The sequence below is a fragment of the Myotis brandtii genome, unplaced genomic scaffold, assembly GCF_000412655.1.
Source record: "Myotis brandtii unplaced genomic scaffold, ASM41265v1 scaffold176, whole genome shotgun sequence".
Classification (NCBI taxonomy): Eukaryota; Metazoa; Chordata; class Mammalia; order Chiroptera; family Vespertilionidae; genus Myotis; species Myotis brandtii.
Window position 1 is genome coordinate 2,872,240 of NW_005356519.1, and position 10,681 is coordinate 2,882,920.

Consider the following 10,681-nt stretch of genomic DNA (forward strand, 5'->3'; position numbering starts at 1 on the left):
GCTCCTTCCTGTGGGGCCGCCAGCCGGTCCGCGCCGTCCTGAGAGTGCACCAGCCAGGGGCCTCGAAGCTCCCGGTCGCTTGGGGCCTCCGCCTGTCCAGCCTCCCTTGGCCTAATTGCAGGGAGCCTGGCGTCAGGGGGCGCCAAGGAGCCAGGGGGAAAACCGTAAGGCGCGGAGGGAGCCTCCAGGCGGTGCTGCCCCCTACCCTCCCGTCTCCCCGCTCCCCGCCCCGATGTTGGGGCTTTGGAAGATGCTGCCGGGTGAGCTATTGCTTGCGGGAGGGAGGGTTCCTCGCACGCTCAAGCGTGAACACCGGGAAGGGCCTTCCCTGGGAATTGGGGTCCTCCAAGAACGGGAGGCCCACCTGTCTCCAACCCCTTCTACCTGGGAGCGCTCCCCAGTTGAACGCTCCGATCCGCAGACGTGAACCGTTCCACCACCCAAACTTGGTGCAATTTCCGCAACCGAGAAATGGGCACGTTAGAGCCTCTTGGTATCCTTGCGTTTACCGTAAAATCTGACTCATTTAATGCATTTGCAAGGGAGGGGCAATTTCAGATTTAGGGAACTGGCAGATGAAAGAAGTTGGGATTGGCTGGTAAATATTTGGAAGAGAAATTTTTTAGGGAATGTGAAGAAATAATGATCTGTCACACAAAATGCACACATTACCTCTTCTCTCCCTCTTGCCCCTCCCATTTCTTCAAAACCAACAAAAAGTATATTGTAGTTGGTGGCTGGGAGAGATTTTTCGGTGGGCGCTGATGCAGTGCCAACGCGGAAGGTATGGCGGGTGTGCTGCACTGCGCCTTCCCGTGCACGGCCACCGCCACCCGGCCAGAAAGCCTCCGCTGCTGCCGCAGTCTGCGGCATCTCGCTGCCCTGGCCCGCCGGCAGGCCGGGTGCGGTACCCCGCGCGCCTTTTGCTGCTCCCAAGGCAGTGCTGTGTGGAGCTGGGTTTTGTTTGTTTTATTTACTTGCATAAGGAAACAGTGATTATAATGGCAAGGTAACACATTACTGCATTTGTGGTGTTGCTAATAATTGCTAAGGTGGACTCTTCGGAATATTTAAGAGACGGAAGGAATTGTGTCATAAAAAAGTAATTTGTAAAATTCTGAAAAGCCAAGAATCCATGACAATGCTTAGGTTTTGTTATTTGCTTGAAGGATCTCACTATCGCTGTTTCCTAATGATACAAAATCAATTGTACATCTCTGCATAAAAGCTTAACCATTGATGTTCTTTTCCATTTTAACATATTACCATGTGTAAGCATTAAAGGGAACTCAAAAAGGCATTGCCTAATGCATTTCTTAAATGCCAGATTCATAAACGTGGGAAACAACGGATGAAGTTTTTTTTACTTACAACTTGTTTCCAAAAACAATATGAACATTCAAGTTGTTGATATACTGCATCTCAGTTGGGGGTTGTAGGACCTTGCTTGCAGAGGCTGTATAAGGTGGGAATGTTGAATGTCAGAGTGTAGGCTGCACAAGTCGGGAGAGGCTTCCTAGGCACCTGGGACGCCGGCTGACAGGTAGCACTGCATCATGTGCACGTTTCTGAAAGGTTTCTTGATACTGCAGCCCACTGCAGTGAGAGACTGCATTCCTGCCCATTGTATAGGGGTTACTGAAGAGAATCCCGAGAGCCTGAAATGTGTGGCACATCAGGAAAGGAAGAATTCTTTACTGTATGGACTCACAGTGGCCTAGAGGAGTAATTTAAAACAACAAAGCTGAATTAACTTTCTGCAAACATTGGGAGACACAGCTGAGAATTTAGGAAGGTCATCTTTACTTTATACTTCTCAGTAGCTAAAATTCGTGAGTCATCTGAAATGGCCTAAATATCTTTGAAACACGTCTAAGACCACAAACACAGCACACTAACCAGTTTGCCCCAGACTCTGCGCTTTTACAACAAAAAGCAACTAAATAGCAATTATGGTTTTCTGAGCTATTACTTTAGCACAATTGTTATCATCCTGAGTCTCGCTGCAGCCATTTATAAGTTTCACATGCACACAAGAACATCATTTATCTCTTTTGGCAGGCAAATGCTTAACTGCCGTGCGGTAGGATTATAGATATTTCTTTTTAGATGCATTCATTTCTGTTCTTTCCATTTGTTAGCTCAAGGATACTAATAATAAGCAAACCAAATCATTAAAATAATTTAGTATTCAGGTTCTATTGTTATTTTCTGATTTGTTTGTTGCTAATTTATCACTTCCTTCTCCAAATAATGTCATGTTATTAATTGCTTCTTTCTGTGTGTTTTTGTGATGCCTGGTGCATTGTGGAATTCAATAAATATTGAATCAACTAATCAATCCTTTTTGGAAGTTAATTTAGTAGAAGTCATACCTTTTCTTTCTGCCAGGTTTTCATTTTAAAAGAATAATTGACATTTTATTGAAGTCACAAAAATTTAATGTTTTGGGATAGAGATGGAGGAGGAAGGCTTTTGACCAAATCTTTCATCCCAAGAAATGAAAAATCAAAATGGAAAAGTATATATAATTTTTTTGACTTTTTTTGATATTGAGTTAGCACTATCACCCAAGAGAAGAGGGTGAGTTGGGGAAAATAACAGAGAGTTTCATACCAGGTGTGTAGAAGATGATCTATTGAGAACACACACAAGGAACCAAAAGGAAATTAAAATATTAACTTTATTGAGGGTAAAGTCATACTGAAGAACATGGCTTAGACCCAAGGCCAAAATGGAGCATCTTACTCCTTTTCCCCTGACTCAGCATGCCCCACCCCCTCAGTCATAGCTGAAGAACTATAGTTGACCCTTTAATAACACAGGCTTTAATGAAGAACTATAGTTGGGATATCCGAGCCAACAACCCCAGCTGACAGCACCCAGGAAGCTTCCACAGGCACATTACAGATTGTAAGGGACGCTGAGAGCCACCCCGAGGCTAAGTTTTGTAAGGTCTGCAGTGCTTACAAAACTGTTTGAACTGTGAGGGTCCACTTATACCTGAAATTTTAAAAAATAAATACTGAAAATGTATATTATCTTACGATTTTCTTAATAACATTTTCATCTCTTTAGCTTACTTTACTGTAAGAATGCAGTACATATAACATACAAAATATGAGTTAATAAACTGTTTATGTTATTGGTAAGGCTTCCAGTCAACAGTAGGCTATTTGCAATTAAGTTTGGGGGGATTTGAAAGTTATACGCAGATTCTCAATCGTCAGCTCCCTTAACCCCCACGTTGTTCAGGTGTCAAATGTATAGTGCTTCCCGGCACTAGAGCAGGAACAACCCTACTTGTAGTCCTTACCTGAAGACCAGAGGCTGAGAGGAGCCTGACACTCCAATCCACAAGGCATTCTGCATGAGTGAGCAAGAGATAGGACCATTAGTAGCTAGCAGGCCTTCCCCAATTTTTCTCATCAAAGAGTCATTCCACCTCCCAAAGGTAAGAGTAAGGGGCTTTAATAAGATGGCAGATGTATCTGCAGGACTTCCCTAGAAGTAGGAAATTGTGGCACAAACACCAAACTTATGGATCAGGAAGAAGAAAAGTTTCCACCCTAAGCTGTGTAATGACCAACTGAGAAAAAGGGGGGGTGGTGGTAAATATGACAAGTTTTGAGCTAGGGTGGAGGAAGAGTTTTGAAGGGGGAGATGACAAACTTTGTTTTAGACCCATTGAGGTGGAGGGTGTCAGAAGACGATCCATGTGAAATTATGCAGTAAGCTCATGTGGGTGGAGAGGTCAGAACCAGAGACAGACAGGAGTCATCAACAGAAATTATAGTGAAGTCATGGAAATGGATGAAATGACTAAGGAAGAGAAACTAGAAAGAATTGGAATCAGAACTTTGGAGACTGCTGCTTCCATTTGTGGACTGGAGAAAGAGAGCAGAAGGCAAGACCCATGGAGGCCAAGTGGAGGGGAGGCCCAATTTAGTGGCTAACTGAAACAGTTGCATAAGTGGGAGGTTGAGGAGGATGAGGACTGCGGACTGGTGACTAGGAGACCTCCAAAAACCTTCCAGAGAACTGACTCATTATAGTGGGAGAGGCTAAAACCAGACTAATGGGTAGAAGAGGGGGAGGTAGGTGAACAGAGGAGAGCTGCTGTCCACAATCTTTGGAGAAATTTAACACTAAAAGGGCTGAGTAGAAATGCAATTAAAGCCTGGATAAAGGCTAATAAAGATCCCTTTGTCAGACAGGAGTTCCTGAACAAGCTTCTAGGGGCGTGGACACAGCAGTAGGAGAGAAACTGAGAGGTGGAGAGAAATTGAGAGGAAAAGAGAGAGGAGAAGAGGGCATTCCCCTGGGCATTTGTGGGTTAGCTATTTGTTTTAACAAACTTCGAGTCCCCCAGACTGGTTCTTTCTGCTCCCAGGCTACTTTGGACTCTGCAGAATTAAAATTGACTCTGACTAGTTATGATGGATCCCTGCCCATGGTCTCCTCCCCATCTGCCCTGGCTACCGATAGACACAGGGGTGGGGAACGTCCGGCCTGAGGTTGTTATAAGACCCATGAAATCATTTGGTCTGGCCCTGCCGAGGCATTAGGGGGCAGTTAATTAAATGTTTGACCAATAGAACAGGCTAATTTTTCAGTTGATAATTTTGTATGGCACTCAAATGATGTTATAAACATCCAAATGGCCCTTGGCAGAAAAAAGGTTCCCCACCCCTGGCACTAGAAGAATGATTTTGAAGGAAAGATAAGGAATACCTTGGAATATAATCCAGATTGTCTGTAAGCTTTGATTACAAACCTATATGGAAGTGAGTAAATTACCCAACTGGTAATCACACAAGGGCATTGCATTGAAATGTCACCTCCTCAAAAACAGAAAGTTTATGTACAAATGACTCTAGCAATAAATTATTAGAAGTAAATCATACTGATTTGGGGCTGGTAATCTACTTGTTCCTAGGTGAAGTTTTTTACTCTCAGAATTAAGTGATATGAAAGAAATTAAGAAGAATCTGAAGAAACGTGTTATATGGCCTGTTTATTTCCAAATGGTTTTTCATGACATACATGTTATTGTATTGAAAGGAAAAGAAACTACGTTATTTGGAAGAACCCACATTATCTAATGTACCCTTGGAGGTGATTTTTTTCAACCACCAGAATCAGGAAAGGCATCATGTGGATGGATCACTATTTTCTTTTTAAAATTTGAATTTTTGAAGGAAAAACAATTGTTATTTGCAGTAATAGCAAATATTATTTTCAGCAAATATTTCTTGGGAAGGGCCTTTTTATTCATTTTACCATAATGAAAACCTTAAAAATAATTTAAAGACATCATTGTAAGAGAAAATATTTCAAATGGAATCATCCCAAATTGTTCTTTTAACATTTTAGAAATTTTAGAGCCTAACTTAGGATTGTTGTCCTTTGGGGTGTGGAACCCATGATGATGCTACGGAGGGAAATGTTGTGTGGAGTTTTTCTGTGCAATGTGTGTGTGTGTGTGTGTGTGTGTGTGTGTGTGTGTGTGAGAACATTGCAGACTTCTCAAAAGAGTCTGAGTTTGAGAGTTTAAAATGTCAATATAATTGAATTCATCTACCCCATAATGCTTTGCAGACAGTTTTTGGAAAGTGGTCATTTATTATCCACAGAATAGAATAGAATTCATTTATATAGTTTCCACATTGAGTGCAGAATTAGTCATGCAGCAAAATACTGAGTCATTTGGCCAGAAAATTTACTCTTAGTTGTCTGAGCTGCCAATGGAAAATTTGAGAGCTGTTCATAAATCAAATTATAAAGCTCTTAGAGTTATAAATCACAGAGAAGCACTGTTCATTATTATTCAGATAGTGTAAAACAGTTCCACCATTTCTAAGAATGGGCAATTTACAAAGCAAGTTTGAAAGTGAACTTATTGCCTTCTAGATCCACGATTAGGATTTCCATACAAGTTACAAACATTTCTACATTCTTAAGTGAAAAAAGAAAATAAAAGTAAGGTGGAGGGTTAAAGTTGCACAGTAATTATGTTAGAATATGAGATGGATAGCCCTAGCTGATTTGGCTCAATGGATAGAGCGTCGGCCTGCAGACCAAAGGGTCCTGGGTTCCATTCTGGTCAAGGGCACGTATCTTGGTTGCAGGATCTTCCCTGGTCCGAGGCCCTAGTTGGGGCTCATGCAGGAGACAACCAATGTGTTTCTCTCATATCATTGTTTCTCTCTCTCTTCCACTCTCCATAAAAATCAATGGAAAAATATCTCCAGGTGAAGGGTTAACAAACAAAAAAGAATATGAGATCAATAAAATCTTGACTAACTAATGTTTATGAATTAAATCTAAATCGTCTTAATAAAATAACAGCAACATTTAATAGTAAATTTCCTTCATTTCTTACAATAATTTTTGTAGGACTTTTGCATTAAATATTTTATGCTAATAGATTTGTATGCTAGTGCATTAGTGTGCTGATAACCTGAAAGAATAATGTCGCTATGAGAGCAGAGTGTACCAGAACAGAGAATTGCTACCAGTAACCGATGATTAGTAAAACATGTTTCAATAATACACAGTTCCAGAGGTTATTGAATTTATCCAAATGTAATAACATCCTATGGATCTAGTAGCCCCAAGAAAGAAACACTAAATTGAAATATAGTAAATTTTATATTTCAAAGAAGAAAGCCAAAAACCTAAAGCCTGTTATTGCTGGTCCTATTTCTGCTATAGGAGTTCTGAACCTGGAATTCATAGCCAGGTTTCTAGGAACCTGAAATTATCTGTAAAAATATGAGCCTTTTTTGGAGGGACATGATCCATAGTTGTCATCAGGTTCTTAAGGAGAGAGAGAGAGAGAGAGAGAGAGAGATTATCATCAAACCATACAAATCCATACAGATACCAAGGCTTCTGCAACATCAAATCATTTTCTCAATCCATCAACATTAGCATCACCTAGGTGCTTCCTCTAAGACTGGAGAAGTGTCTTGAGCACTGTCAGTCAAGGATAAGCAGAGGAAACCACGGACTCTTGGCCTGCATAAGTTCAGGGACATCTCCCAAATGCACGTGAGTGCTGTCCATCCTAAGACTAAGTGGATAGGTGTTTTGTGAGTGAGTCCTCTTGCAACTTTAAACAGATTGGGAGAGAGACAAGTGAGTTGGGGTGATGGTTCTGACCCTGGAAGGGAAGACTGTGTTAACTAACTAGGACCACTTCCATAGACTTCTGTCACAAGAAGGACTCATTTGATTCCCAAATTGCCTTTAGGCCAGTTAAGTATTCCAATTTATGTCTAAATGTTTTGGTTAAGCCCATTCTGGGCCAAAAACACTAGTTCTAAAATTTAGTCTTGAGTTCAGAGTCTGTAAGGGTATCCATGCTCTTACAGCTTAGAAGAGAGGTAGAAGGACTTAGTATCAGGCTCCTGAAAATAATGCTAGACGTCCCAGTAATGTAGCACCCACTCTTCCTAAATCCTGCCCCAAGCCATAGCTTAGGAGGCTTTTCAACATTCAGCCTCCTATGGAGACCTGGTAGCTGGGGCCGTCCATCAGTCAGGATAATTTCACATTTACCAAGGGCTCAGCTCCATAGACCCATGATCTCCAGCTTCCCACAATTGCAATACTGTGAACCTTAACTCCCACCACCATGTTCTTAGAACACTAGGTCTGAGATCACATTCTTATTGCTGTGTGAGAATGTCCTATTGCTGTGACCATATTCTCTCACATCATGGGCTGGTTATTTCATCATGTGACTTTCTCACTCCAGTGGACAGGTCAAGTTTCCAGGGGGTCCTGATCTCTCATTCTGCCTAGTTTTATTTTTTTCCCAAGTTCCCTTTTGACCCTCTAGGCCAGGGGTCCTCAAACTACGGCCCGCGGGCCACATGCAAATACAAATATTGTATTTGTTCCCGTTTTGTTTTTTTACTTCAAAATAAGATATGTGCAGTGTGCATAGGAATTTGTTCATAGTTTTTTTTAAACTATAGTCCGGCCCTCCAACGGTCTGAGGGACAGTGAACTGGCCCCCTGTTTAAAAAGTTTGAGGACCCCTGCTCTAGGCTGTGCAGGGCTTAGTGGCACAATATTCATGCATTCCACTGCAGTTTATAAACACCCCACCCACCCCCACATGTTTGATCTAAACTTCTATGAGGGGAATCTTTTTGCTTCAGTTAATAATTTAAAAACTACTATTAATAAGTTAATATGTTATTAACATACCTAACATATCAACTCACAGTGGGGGACTATTCTCATCATTTCACAGATGTGGAAAGAGTCACAGAAATTTAACATAGGTAGTAAGTATTGGTTCTAGGGTTGTGATTCCAGACAGTTTGATTCTAGAGCCTGTGTTTGTCACCACTGATGTGACCCTGACTCATCTATATATATAAAAGCCTAATATGTAAAGTGTCCCCTCGGGAGTTTGACCGACCGGGAGTTCAACCGCTCGCTGTGACGTGTGTTGACCACCAAGGGGCAGCGTAGAATAAAGGGAGGCCCCAGCCGGCAGCCAGGGAAATGAGGCCCTGGCCAGCAGCCAACAGCCTCTAGGGACCCTACCCATGCACGAATTTCATGCACTGGACCTCTAGTCATCTAATATATTTGGAAGAGAGTCAGACTGAAAGACTATCTTGAACTATCTACTAGTATATAGCAAGATTTTACCTTTACCAATAAATAAATAAATAATAGGATTTCACTAAGCTTTCTATCCTTTGGTAGAAGGTCAAGTTTACCCTTCCCCTCTTCCTATGAATAGGATGTACATTTGCCTGAAGTTTTTTCTCACCCTGGCTGTTTGAACAACTTCTCTGCTATAGGATCACTGGCTTACAACATTGACCCAAAGTGCCACTGCTTTTGAGTCTCCTGTCTTTGACATGCCTGAACCTTGAGGTTGGCTTTCACACAGTCAGTTCAGTGTATCCTCCTTGGTTTATAACACTCTGGGTTTCAGCAGGATTAAATAGATCCATTCCATTTTCTTGGGATTCCTTCCTTGATTAATACTTGCATTCTCCACCCTTAACTAGATTCCTAGTGCTGACTTGTCCTACAACTGTCTATACCCAGGCTTGGCAGGACAGGTAACAGAGAGAAGACAGTCTCTTACACTCCCTTCCTTTTCATTATTCTATGAATTTATTGATAGAAAAATACAGTCACTCATAAATATATACTTATGTATTATTCTAATGACCTCTACATAGGAGATAGAGAAATGATAAAAATGTGAAATGTTGCTGACCATTTTTAAAAATGTTGCTTGAACGTGGTACAAAAGAATATTAAAGCAAGAAGAGAAACTTACTGGTAGTAGGTGAGGGGGCAAACCACTTAAGATGATTTATTAAGTAAATTATCTAATGCATCTCAACACATTAATTATGTTTAGACTTAAACTTTTGAAACAACAAAAGTACAAAATTAATAGAGACATTGGTAAATGGTAATCAGTTATTTCATTAATACATGATATTAATATAAGGTATAATGGGGTACATATTTCAAAGAGAAATTAGCTTGTCCTTTCATGTTATAATTGTAAGATAAATTAATGTTTGAAGGTTGACTTACTCCTGATTATTATGCATAGGGATTGATTCTTACATCAAAATTATTACATTTTGTGAATTTTTAAAATTGGCCTAAAACATTAGTGTTTTAGAATATGACTACTTAAAGCAAAAAAAAAACACACACACAAAAAAACCACATGATGATCTCATCTTGCTCTCAGCTTTTAAGATGAATAAAATGTTCCACATGAATAAAAAAATGTGAAGTGGAAGATGATTTGTATGACTTGTAGTTATCCTAAAATAGAACTTTTAATTGATTCTTACTCTCCTTTAAGCTTAACTCTGCATTTGTGTTTCTGATAAATAGGGAAAAGACATGTAAATTTAAGGGTGTGAGGGAACAGTTAGTATACTACAAGAAGAAAATACTCATAAAAATTAGTATTTCTTTTTTTTAAAATCTTCATTGTTGAGAATATTACAGATGTCCCCTTTTTCCCCCATTTACCCCTCCACGTGGTTCCCGCTCCACCCCAGGCATTCATCACCCTATTGTCTGTGTACTTAGGTAATGCATGTATGCATATCAGTTCTTTGGTTAATCACTTCCTGGTCCCCCTCCCCACTTCCATCTGAGATTCATCAGTCTGTTCCATGTGTTCATGCTTTTGGTTCTATTTTATTCATCTGTTTATTTTGTTCATTAAATTCTTTGTTCATTTATTTTGATTTTTAGATTCAATTGTTGATAGATATGAATTTACCAGTATTGTTCATATTTTTTATCTTTTATTTGTTCTTCTTTTTCTTAAAAAAGACCCTTTAGCACTTCTTAGGTTCCTGCATAGTCTTCCATCCAATCTAAGTAATGCAATCATAGTTTGGCAGCATTGCTGAACCATCCTAAAGTATATTGATCATCTTTTTAATCAGGATATTGCTGGAACAACTTGGAAATTGAAAATGTGTTTGACGTCATTTGGACATAAAGGGAGTAAAAAGAGTGAGTTGAATTGCTCCCTAATGGACATTAGTAAAACCTAGTAACTTATATCTAGAAGTCAAAAACAGTGAAAAGCAAGCCATCCAAGCACTTGTTTTAGAGTGCTGTGGGTGCTGCAGGAGAAGGCACCCAATGTTTTAAATAT

The 10,681-nt window shown here is 40.2% G+C and overlaps 1 protein-coding gene across 3 annotated transcripts in view; it reads left to right on the plus strand.

Moving 5' to 3' along the window:
• The window catches only part of BEND6 (BEN domain containing 6), a 54,110-nt gene that overhangs the window by 687 nt on the left and 42,742 nt on the right, over positions 1–10,681 (plus strand). For 2 of the 3 annotated variants that reach the window (XM_005863305.2, XM_014537312.1), the window contains exon 1: positions 7–260. The exons of the other annotated variant lie outside the window; for it this stretch is intronic. The gene's annotated coding sequence lies outside the window, so the exon portion shown is untranslated. Of the gene's footprint in view, positions 1–6; positions 261–10,681 lie in introns of those variants that run through there. 3 annotated transcript variants of the gene reach the window in all.